At 38.1% G+C, this 12,560-nt stretch overlaps 1 long non-coding RNA gene and 1 pseudogene across 3 annotated transcripts in view; both read left to right on the plus strand.

Moving 5' to 3' along the window:
* The first annotated feature begins 395 nt into the window (after positions 1 to 395).
* Positions 396 to 8,724, plus strand: St13-ps4 (ST13, Hsp70 interacting protein, pseudogene 4; annotated as a pseudogene).
* A 2,475-nt stretch (positions 8,725 to 11,199) lies between these two features.
* Positions 11,200 to 12,560, plus strand: part of LOC108352970 (uncharacterized) — a 121,250-nt gene continuing 119,889 nt past the window's right edge. For all 3 annotated transcript variants that reach the window (XR_005494269.1, XR_001841440.3, XR_010058011.1), the window contains exons 1-2: positions 11,200 to 11,299; positions 12,022 to 12,162. This is a non-coding gene — a long non-coding RNA (uncharacterized LOC108352970). The remainder of the gene's footprint in view (positions 11,300 to 12,021; positions 12,163 to 12,560) is intronic.

A 12,560-nucleotide genomic window follows, 5' to 3' on the forward strand; every position in this document is an offset into this window, starting at 1 on the left:
AAATAGTGATACCATGACTTCTACCTTTCCAATTTGTATCCACTTGATCTAGGTTTGTTGTCTAATAAGAAGTAGGGTATGCACAACTCATATGAGAATAGCACAGGAAAGAAAGACAACTTGAGAGCTGCCCAGGTTCAGTAAAGTTCAGTTGCATTGAATTCAGTACAGTTGGATGCAAATGAGTTGGGTGCAGTTGAGTTCAGCTGAGTTTGTTCTATCCTGTTCAATTCCTTCCAGATCATACAATTCAGTGCAGTTCATTAGAGGCAGTAAAAGCCAAAGGGAGCCAGAAGATTAGAACAACTTATCATATTGTTAGTTTGAGGCAAAGCAGAGCAATTCAGTGAGAAGCTGAGAGAAGCCAGTCAGCTTGCAGAAGAGTTTAGGCCAGAATGGCTGAATTGATCCAGCTAGTAAGAGTTTTGACAGGCAGAAGGATGAATTTATTCAGAAGTAAGTCTTGGAAGCTAAAACATTCTAGGCCAAAGTTAGCACACATACGCTGGAAGCTAAATAATTTAAGATTCATATTTGCAGTAGATCAGATTATATGGAAGCTAGAAGCTTCATGTATTAGGCTAAGGGCTAAGTAGAGGGAAGAAAGAAATGCTCTGGGCTTAGTTAAATACAAGCTGTGTATTCCTACTACCTGAGTATGGCTACCATCACATCCCATCATCAGAAGCAATAAAAACAATTACATCTTATGCACAAAAGATACTTTTATATTTATGTATCTCAGTTTTTCCTATCTGTACAAAATGACATACTTATGCCTATTCTATTGAGGTTTACATTTCACGGTGCTCTATATGTGCATACATATACATTCAGTAGAAAAAAGAAACGTCATATTTTGAAATTTAAACTTTCTTCTTAGACAATGATCCTATTGTGCCTTTTCTCCCAATGGTGAGTGTATTACCACATGACATTCTGAGTAATCTTTTACTTAATAACCATCTCACTGTTCACATGGTATGTACCTGTCATGTTGATAAAACAAATGAGACTTATGTTACATATTTTTGTCCTACATTAATATATTTTCAGATTTTTATGCATTTTTATTGATAATAGACTTATCTCTTTATATGTGAGTGTGTGTGTGTGTGTGTGTGTGTGTGTGTGTGTGTGTGTGTGTGTGTGTGTGTGCAGCCTTGTCTAGTCCCTGATTTTAGTGGGATTGCTTCAAGTTTCTCTCCATTTAGTTTAATGTTAGCTACTGGCTTGCTCTATATGGCTTTTACTATGTTTAGGTATGGGCCTTGAATTCCTGTTCTTTCCAGGACTTTTATAATGAAGAGGTGTTGAATTTTGTCAAATGCTTTCTCATCATCTAATGAAATGATCATGTGGTTTTGTTCTTTCAGTTTGTTTATATAATGGATCACGTTGATGGTTTTTCATATTAAACCATCCCTGCATACCTGGGATGAAGCCTACTTGATCATGGGGGATGATTTTTTTGATGTGTTCTTGGATTCGGTTTTCAAGAATTTTATTGAGTATTTTTGCGTCAATATTCATGAGGGAAATTGGTCTGAAGTTCTCTTTCGTTGTTGGGTCTTTGTGTGGTTTAAGTATAAGAGTAATTGTGAATTCATAGAAGAAATTCTGTAGCACTCTGTCTATTTCAATTTTGTGGAATAGTTTGGATAGTATTGATATGAGGTCTTCTATGAAGGTCTGATAGAATTCTTCACTAAACCTATCTGGACCTGGGCTCTTTTGGGTTAGGAGACTTTTAATGACAGCTTTTATGTCTTTAGGAGGTATGGGTTTGTTTAAATGGTTTATCTATTTCTGATTACCTTTGGTACCTGGTATTGGTTCAGAAAATTATCCATTTCCTACAGATTTTCAAGTTTTGTTGAATATAGGCATTTGTAGTAGGATCTGATGATTTTTTTACATTCTTGTGGTTCTGTAATTATGTGTCTCTTTTCATTTCTGATATGATTAATTTGTACAAACTCTCTGTGATCTCTGGATAGTCTGGCTAAGAGTTTATCTATCTTATTGGTTTTCTCAAAGAACCAGCTTTTGGTTCTATTGGTTCTTTGTATAGTCCTTTTTTGTTTCTACTTGTTTGATTACAGCTCTGAGTTTGATTATTTCCTGCCTTCTACTCCTCCTGGGTGTATTTGCTTCTTTTTGTTCTAGAGCTTTTAGGTGTGTTGTCAAGCTGCTGATATATGCTCTCTCCTATTTCCTTCTGCAGGCACTCAGAGCTATGAGTTTTCCTCTTAGCACAGCTTTCATTGTGTCCCATAAGTTTGGGTATGTTGTACATTCATTTTCATTAAATTCTAAGAAGTCTTTAATTTTTTCTTTATTTCTTCCTTGACCAGGTTATCACTGAGTAGAACATTGTTCAACTTCCATGTATACATGGGCATTCTTTCCTTATTGATATTGGAGACCACCTTTAGGCCATGGTGGTCTGATAGGACGCATGGAATTATTTCTATCTTTCTGTATCTGTTGAAACCTGTTTTGTGCCTGATTATATGGTCAATTTTGGAGAAAGTACCATGAGTTGGTGAGAAGAAGGTATATCTTTTTGTTTTAGAATAGAATGTTCTATAAATATCTTTTAAGTTCATTTGGTTCATAACTTCTGTCTATGTCTGTTTAATTTCTATTTCCATGATCTGTCCATTGATGAGAATGGGTGATGAAATCTCATACTGTTATTGTGTGAGGTGCAAAGTGTGCTTTGAGCTTTAGTAAGGTTTCTTTTATGTGTGTAGGTGCCCTTGTATTTGGAGCATAGATATTTAGGATTGCATCTTGGTGGATTTTTCCTTTGATGAATATGCAGTGTCCTTCCTTATCTTTTTTGATGACTTTTGGTTGAAAATTCATTTTATTCGATATTAGAATAGCTACTCCAGCTTACATCTTTAGACCATTTGCTTGGAAAGTTGTTTTCCAGTCCTTTACTCTGAGGTAGTTTTTGAATTTGTGTATGAGGTATGTTTCCTGTAGGCAGCAAAATGCTGTGTCCTCCTTACGTATCCAGTTTGTTGATCTATGTCCTTTTATTGGGGCTTTGAGTCCATTGATGTTGAGAGATATTAAGGAATAGTGATTGTTGCTTTCTGCTATCTTCGTATTTGGATGTGAGGTTATGTTTGTGTGCTTGTCTTCTCTTTGTTTTGTTGCAGAATGATTAGTTTCTTCCCTTTTTTTAGGGTGTAGCTTGCCTCCTTGTGTTGGTCTTTACCATTTATTAACCTTTGTAGGGCTGGATTTGTAGAAAGATATTGTGTAAATTTGGTTTTGTCATGGAATATCTTGGTTTCTCCATCTATGTTAATTGAGAGTTTTGCTGGATACAGTAACCTGGACTAGCATTTGTGTTCTCTTAGGATCCGTATGACATTTGTCTAGGATCTTCTGGCTTTCATAGTCTCTGGTAAGAAGTCTGGTGTATTTCTGATAGCTTTGCCTTTACATGTCGGTTGACCTTTTTCCCTTACTGCTTTTAATAGTCTGGCTTTGTTTTGTGCATTTGGTGTTTTGACTATTATGTGACAGGAGGGGTTTCTTTTCTTGTCCAATCTATTTGGAGTTCTGTAGGCCTCTTGTGTGTTTATGTCCATCTCTTTCTTTAGGGAGGTTTTTTTTTTTCCTATAATTTTGTTGAAGATATTTACTGGTCCTTGAGTTGAGAGTCTTCACTCTCTTCTATAAGTATTATCCTTAGGTTTGATCTTCTCATTGTGTCCTAGATTTCCTGTATGTTTTGAGCTAGGAGCTTTTCTCGTTTTACATTATCTTTGACCGTTGTGTTGATAATTTCTATGGAATCTTCTGCTCCTGAAATTCTCTCTTCTATTTCTTGCATTCTGTTGGTTATGCTTACATCTGTGACTCCTGATCTCTTCCCTAGGTTTTCTATCTCCAGGGTTGTCTCCCTTTTTGCTTTCTTTATTGTTTCTATTTCCATTTTTAACTCCTGGATGGTCTTGCTCACTTCCTCCTCCCTTTTTGTTCCCCAGTAGTTCTTTAAGGGGTTTTTCTGTTTCCTCTTTAAGGGCTTCTTATTGTTTACTTGTGTTGTCCTGTATTTCCTTAGAGTTGTTTATGACCTTCTTAAAGTCCTCCATCATCATGATAAAATGTGATTTTGAATCTAGATCTTGCTTTTCTGGTGTGTTTGGATATTCAGTGCTTGCTTTGGTGGGAGAATTGGGCTCTGATGATTCCATGTAGTCTTGGTGTCTGTTGCTTGGGTTCCTGTGCTTGCCTCTCACCATCAGGTTGCCTCTGGCATTACCTTGTTTTGCTATTTCTGACAGTGGCTTGATCATCATTTAGACCTGTGTGTTAGGAGTGCTGTAGACTTCTTTTCCTGTTTTCTTTCAGCCAGTTATGGGAACAGAGTGTTCTGCTCTCAGGTGTGTAGTTAGTTTTTCCTGTCCACTGGCTTTCAGCTGTCCCTGTTGGTGGGAACCAGACAGGCCTGCCTCTCCTTTTCCTGGGTCCCTATGTGCAGGGGACCCAGATGGCACTAGGAATTTGCTTCTAGAGTCAGAAATGTGGGCAGAGTGTAGTCTCCTCTGGTTTCCCAGGCATGTCTGCCCCCTGAAGGTCTAGCTCTCCCTCCCACAGGATTTGGGTGCAGGGAGCTGTTTGACTGGGTCTGTTCAGATCCTGGCACAGTCTGTACTGCAGGGCTCCTGCAGCTTGACTACCCCTATCTTCCTGTCCCCAGAGGCCCTATACAGTTCTCTCTTGGGCCAGGGATATGGGCAAAGGTGGGCAGAAGTGGCTGTCTCTCCTGCCCTGCAGTCTCAAGATTGCCCACACTTCTGTGTGATCAGCTCTCTCTCCCAGCGGGGTTGGGGTGCCAGCTAGACATCTGTTTGATTTTTAATACATTTCATTCTTTTTCAAATCAATATTAAATTCATTATTCCTAAGTAATCATGCAAAAATAAAAACAAACAAAACACGAGTGAACTTAACTCCTAAGGAAATAGAAGCAGTCATTAAAGGTCTCCCAACCAAAAAGAGCCCAGGTCCAGACGGGTTTAGTGCAGAATTCTATCAAACCTTCATAGAAGACCTCATACCAATATTATCCAAACTATTCCACAAAATTGAAACAGATGGATCCAGCTATACCTCTCTTGGGCATATACCCAAAAGATGCCCCAACATATAAAAAAGGCACATGCTCCACTATGTTCATCGCAGCCTTATTTATAATAGCCAGAAGCTGGAAAGAACTCAGAGGCCTTCAACAGAGGAATGGATACAGAAAATATGGTACATCTACACAATGGAATATTACTCAGCTATCAAAAACAACGGCTTTATGAAATTCGTAGGCAAATGGTTGGAACTGGAAAATATCATCCTGAGTGAGCTAACCCAATCACAGAAAGACATACATGGTATGCACTCACTGATAAGTGGCTATTAGCCCAAATGCTTGAATTACCCTAGATGCCTAGAACAAATGAAACTCAAGACGGATGATCAAAATGTGAATGCTTCACTCCTTCTCTAAAAGGGAAACAAGAATACCCTTGGCAGGGAATAGAGAGGCAAAGATTAAAACAGAGACTGAAGGAACACCCATTCAGAGCCTGCCCCACATGTGGTCCATACATATACAGCCACCCAATTAGACATGATGGATGAAGCAAAGAAGTGCAGACCGACAGGAGCTGGATGTAGATCGCTCCTGAGAGACACAGCCAGAACACAGCAAACACAGAGGCGAATGCCAGCAGCAAACCACTGAACTGAGAATAGGACCCCCGTCGAAGGAATCAGAGAAAGAACTGGAAGAGCTTGAAGGGGCTCGAGACCCCTATGTACAACAATGCCAAGCAACCAGAGCTTCCATGGACTAAGCCACTACCTAAAGACTATACATGGACTGACCCTGGACTCTGACCTCATAGGTAGCAATGAATATCCTAGTAAGAGCACCAGTGGAAGGGGAAGTCCTGGGTCCTGCTAAGACTGGACCCCCAGTGAACTAGACTGTTGTGGGGAGGGCGGCAATGGGGGGAGGGTTGGGAGGGGAACACCCATAAGGAAGGGGAGGGGGGAGGGGGATGTTTGCCCGGAAACCGGGAAAGGGAATAACATTCGAAATGTATATAAGAAATACTCAAGTTAATAAAAAAAAATGAATAAAAAAAAATATGTTAAAATATTTGTAAATATTTTCCTAAATTATACTCAGACAAGGCAAGTTTAGATGTTGCTCTGTTTAATTTACAAATATTGACAAAAGTGATAAATTTAAAAATGGTTCATACAGAATCCTCAAGTTTAGGAATGTTCGATATATTTTGTTTGGTTAGAACTCTTGGAATTCTAAGACCTTTGGTATCTGTATGATATTTTACATGTCTTTTTTCTATTTTTTTTAAATATTGTTTTCTTCTACAGTACAACCAACTGCACCTTCCTTTCTCTTCTGTCATTCTACTGTCCCCCAACCTCCACTCTACCCCAAGTTCAGCCCCAATCCCAGCCAGTAAAGAAAAGTCCTCCTAGTTACTTCAACCACACATTGCACAAGATACAATACTCTAGCACAAACCCTCATATCAAGGCTGAGCAAGGCAAGGTAGCTGGGGTAAAACCAGCTCTAAGAATAGGCAGAAGAGTCAGAAAGACTCCCATTACTCACTGTGAGGAATCCCCTCCAAACAGCAAGGCAACTAAGTTAATGTTTATGCAGAGGACCTAGTGCAGACCCCTGCAGGATCTGTGAGCAGCCATGAGCCCTGGTTAATTGACTTCCTGCTTTCTTGGTGTCCTCAACAACTCTGGCTCTCACAATTCCTCCACCTTGCCTTTCATGGTCTTTCATTTTTCTTAATCATGATATTAGTGACTCCTAAACTCCAGTGCTACAATTCTATGCTTATTATTCTGAATTTATATTCACACTTTTCAGTGGATGGTTTCCCTGACAACTTTACCACATTTCCCCTACAGTGACCTCTGGGAAAACAAAACATACATTTTTCTTTAAATAACATTTTATCCTGACACATAATGGTATTTTTAGAATTGGCTTTAAAATAAAAGATTTCTGTGTAAATGTTGCTTTGAACATAGTGGGCCTTTATGAATAGTTTTAAGATAAAAGTCAGTTTATGGTATATGAAACTCTGGAGGTCTTTCTTGAGAGATATTTTTGTCCTTATTATAATTGTTCTGTCCTGGGATGTCCGTAGCCTCTTTGGATGTGGGGTCTGTAGTCCTGAAAATCTAAGACTATGCACATGTGACCCACTAAAAGTTCATGTTTCAAAAAGAAGTGTCATTTATGTCAGAATAGAGAAACTTGAAGACATTTTTGAGGTCACTTTTTACAAAGGGACTCAAAAGTGTTCCCTCTATGATGAACTGATTCATTGTTAAATTCTAAGTGACACATTATGGTATGACATTTCCTTGTCAAAGGAACATTATAGTCATTATCATTGTCTGTATCATCTGACAGAAATTTGAAGAATATTGACATTACCTAATGCATGCATAGATTAAGCTTGAAAATGGATGTTAATGACATTTTCATCTTATGAGAATGAAGAGGGACACAGAAATGAATAAACATAGCATATAAATACTATGTATATTCTCTTTTAAGGAAAATTCCATATAATACATAATACATAATAATTTTTAAATATTGGTTCAATATTTAAAATTTTAAATATTGATTCAATATTTAAAAATTATAGGAAACTGACATATTCTCTAGGCATTAATAGGATATATTTTACTTATGTAAGTACTTACCACTTTTTTATCATCTATTCACCTGATTAGATCATCTGAAGTTGTAAAGGAATTAATACTAATGACTCACAGAGTAGCCAAATTGTTTTATCAATATAAAATTCCAGATCAATTTTTTTGTTTAAATCACTGTTTCATTGAATATTTTACCAATGAGTGACAATCAGTGTATATTACAGTACTTGGACTTCTTAAAATTCAGCTTCTACTGGGTCACATTAAGCTACTCTTGGGCATGGCATCCAGCCTGCACTGCCACCCACCACTTCTACCTTTTCACCTCCTATCATTGTTTCACATGAGCGAGTTTCAGACTTTGTGCAGACATGTTAGCAGGATCTGAGACTCTTCCAAAAGAAGGATATGTGCATCTAGAGATAGTATGTGGAGAGTATTAGGGGGGAAGTACCACGTGCTACTCATAAAGTTCATCCAGATGAAAATACCAAGGAAAATAGATAATAAGACAGAAGAAACAAAAAGGCAGGCAAAATAAGTGAAGAGATTTGATCAAGAAATTGACAATGAAGGTATAATTGAGACAGACATTGATGCACTACAGAAATGGGAGAAATATATGCAGAGCTAACAGAAGTCATGGTGGATTGAGCAAATGAAAAGAAAGGAGCTTCCATCGAAGATTTACATTATGGGGAGCTGCAGTAAACCATTCACTTTTTCACCATCATCATCCAACTAAATCCTAGCTTGCCTATTACTTATGCTAAGAGCGCTACTGCCTTAATCAAACTATAGGAGCCAAGCACTGCCATTGGAGACTGTAACAGGGCCATTAAAATAAACCATGATTCAGCTCAGCCTTGCAAGGGTGGAGGAAAAGCAAAGAATCCAGGGTCACTGTGCAGAAGCAGCTCATGATTTTGCCTTTCTTGTAAACTGTATTATAATGACGCAATCCTGAAAGAAGTTTAAAAAAACATCCTGAACACTGGAAAAAGTATAAGTTAAAGAGTGAAGAATGAGAGGGAAAAAGACAGAATAGAGAGGCTGAAGAAAGCTCGAGAAGAGCATGATATGGTTTAGAGGAAGAGGAAGAAAAAAGACAGTTCAGAGTTCAAAATCGTGCTTTTTCAGTTGGTTTCCGGGGAATGCTCAGAATAGGAGGATGTGTTGAGAATGTCAGGGATGACAGAGCCAATGAAATCCTCATTGATCCAGATGTTCTTGAAGCATGCACAATCCAGAACTCATGGTAACTTTCAAGGATGTGGCCCAGAACCTAGTAAATATGTTAAAATATTAGAGGAACCCAAAGGTTATGCATCTAATTACTGACTTGTCAGCCAAGATTGGAGGTCAGCCACAGCAGTAACCTCAGCCCTTATTGAGTTTTGGTTTTTGCATTGTTATTATGTGTAAAATTTCTCAAAAATAAACAACCAGGGAAATTATCAAAGCAATGTTTTTGTTATTCATTACTTCTGTGGAAAGCAGTGTTAAATATATAGATGATAGCAATTTCAGATGTAGTAAGTCAAAACCATTATTAGAATGTTACAGGCATAAAAATGATGAAAATTATATTAATATTTCTAAAAATGGTGGGAATAGTCACTGAATATGTAAAAATCTATACTAAATCTATATTAAATCTATGTTAAATCTATATTAAGATACTTAACCGTTGTTGTCCTTTGGCAGAGATCCTCAGTGGAATTTATTCTTTTCCTTTTATTAGGGAAAAGAAAGAAGCAGAAATGAGAACCAGAGGGGAGGAAGAGGGTGGAACGTGAGTTATGTGAACACATGTTCCGTCTCTTACTTCTATGCCTGACACTCACCCAAGGCCCAGTACGTTCTGTGACGATTGAGCCCCTGTCCAATGTTTATGTCAACAACTCTCATCGTCATCAATACCACTATAGAAGCGCATAATTATTTGGAGCAAATCACCTCAGAATTTCTACACTTTTAAGTAACCTACTTGATATATTTATAAATTTGAAAGTATTGAAAAGATCCTGTATGCTCTCGCTCTTCTCTTTTTTGCTCTCGTGCCCTCTTTGTCCCAAGCTCTTCTCTCCCCATCCCCACCTTCCCTCCACGTGCCCATGGCTGGCCTTGGTTCCTCCCTTCCTCTACTCTTCTTCTCTCATTAAACCTCTCCTCATGGAAAAAAAATACTATACATGCATATTGAAATTTTTGTATGTTTACTATTTTTTCTTTTTTTCACAAAAAATAATTTTTCAGAGTATATTCTTACTGTAGATTACTCTGTCCCAACCTCCTTTTCCAATTTCCAAACCAACTGATACCAAGCCCCCCCCTCTTGTTTTTCTCATTAGATTACAGATAGGAATCCTATAGAAATAGTAATACCGATAAAATGAATTAAAATTTTTTTTAAAAATCAGAATAAAATGAGAGAGGGGGAAAAAGAAGCAAAGACAAAAGAAATACATGAAAAGTCTGAGATACATATATCCTTCCAAGCAAACAAAATATAAAATCAAATTTAGAAAGCATAACATATGAGCAAAATGTGTATTATCATATAGTCATTCCATAAAGTATCATGAGACTAAAATTCAGTAATGCAGGAACCTGTAGGCAGGAACTGATACAGAGGCCATGGAGGGGTGTACCTCACTAGTTTGCTCCTCGTGGCTCATAGCATGTTCAAGCTGTTTTTTGTTTTGTTTTTTGTTTTTTGTTTTGTTTTTTAATAGAACACAGAAATACCAGTCGAGGGATTGCATCACCCGCAGTAGTCTGGACCCTCCCACATTGATTACTAATTGAGAAAAGTCCTTACAACTGCATCTCGTGAAGGCGTTTTCCTCAACTGAGGCTTCTTTCTCTGTGATGACTCATGTTAACACAAAAACAGCCATTAAAACTGACCCCTTGTCAACTTGATACATCACTATTAAGCTACAACCCCTCCTTTCTTATTCATCTCCATGATGTCAGATTTAAAACGTAAATAACTCTCAGAGTCTCACAGACTTTATAAATTCAAAGACATTAAAATTTCAGTTCCTTTAGAGTAGCCAGTTTTGTTTAAAACCTGAAGTCTTTTAAAATTTAAAGTGTCTCCATTGTAGATTCCATTAAAATGAAAAATAAATCAAATACTTTCTTACTTCAGGAGGGTAAAAAAGAACAGTAATAATCAAATAAAAAGCAAAATCAAAGTCCAAATGTTTCATGTCTATGACCCACTAATGATTTTCAGGACTCTTCCAAAGGGATTGGGTCACCTCTCTGGCTCTAGTGTTTGCAGCACACACAGCTTGTCTTCTAGGCTCTGGCTGGCTCAACTCTGTCGATGCCCACACTGACACCGCATCATGAACCTGGGATAAGCCTGCAGGATTAAAACACACACACACGCACGCACGCACGCACGCACGCACGCACGCACGCACGCACGCGCGTGTTATTCGGTACTGAGGCTGCACCTTCACCAAAGACCATCCCTGGTCTCTCACAGTGCCAAGCCTCAGCTGCTCTCCATGATGCCTTCAGGCCTTTAAAGCAGGTACCTCCTAGGTGACTCTTAACATTTTACTAATCCTAGCCATTAAGGTACATCCTGGCTGCCACTGGGACACGGCTTCAATGTGCTCTCAGAAAATACTTTCCAGAAGAGTTTACCACAGGGAAGCTCGTATCTTCTTAATCACCACTAATTTCTTAGCTCCAGCTTACCAGCATTAATTAATTGTCTCAGTAATGCAAAGGTTTCACATCAATGGTGCTGTTTCATTTCCTGTTAGTTATGGGTGACTCCTCAGCCACAACTCTAACAAGAATTTCAGAATGTTAGTTCAAAAGAGGAAATGGCCTTAAAAGCATCTTTACTTTTCCCTTTGAAACGTCCTAAGCCCTGTCTCCATCTTGTGCACTGCTCTCAGCCTTCTTTAATTAATTATTTTATTTTATTTGTTTACATTCCAAATGTTGCCCATCTCCCGGGCCCCACTCCTAGAGCTCTTCACCCAATCACTCCTACCCCCTTCCTTTTGCCTCTGAGAGAGTGTTTCCCCCCACCGCCCACAGCTTCCACTCCCCTACCCATCCCCACTCCTCAAATATCTTTTAAATTTTACTTTCCCTCCATTTACACCCTTCCTGAATCTCTTTGTCCCTACTTCTCATTAAGAATCAGTTTTTCTTTCGCAAAATAAACATATTCAGGTATAAATATTAGTTTTTTTTTAAGTCCTTGCAATCATTCCATTAGTATACATATAATTTTAGTGTTCTAGGACTGATTGGCTGGACACCGCAAATCTTCCTTTGTTGAGTAAATGACATTCGATATGAAACATGCTCCCCTACAGCAGATGTATGTGCTGAACATCAATGATGGATTAACATTCGTTTCTACATGTTTGAATAGTGAGTATCCTTCATGAGAGTTAATAACCTTGGCTGGTCTCCCTGATGTTAAACATCAATGCTGCTAAGAAGGTAAATGATTATGCGTTGCATGGTTTCCAGCTGATATCACTTTATTTATGGCTCGACAATATGTAACTGTAATTTATTGTCAGGTTTTAATGTTTGGCACACTATAGATCCTGTGTGAATTGGTTTCCTTGAGGACTCTCCCTGAATTTGATAAGTAAGTGCTACTTACTGAAAGATTTGTGTCTGCTTTTGAAAGTTTAAAAAAAATAGAAGAAAGTATTTCATACACTGAATTTCACTTGACAGTTCAGGGTCTCCTTATATGATTACTAGTCTGTCTTGTATAGCATGAAGAAGATAAAACACCAAACACTAATCATTTGATG

Source organism: Rattus norvegicus, chromosome 15 (assembly GCF_036323735.1).
Source record: "Rattus norvegicus strain BN/NHsdMcwi chromosome 15, GRCr8, whole genome shotgun sequence".
In the NCBI taxonomy this organism is placed as follows: Eukaryota; Metazoa; Chordata; class Mammalia; order Rodentia; family Muridae; genus Rattus; species Rattus norvegicus.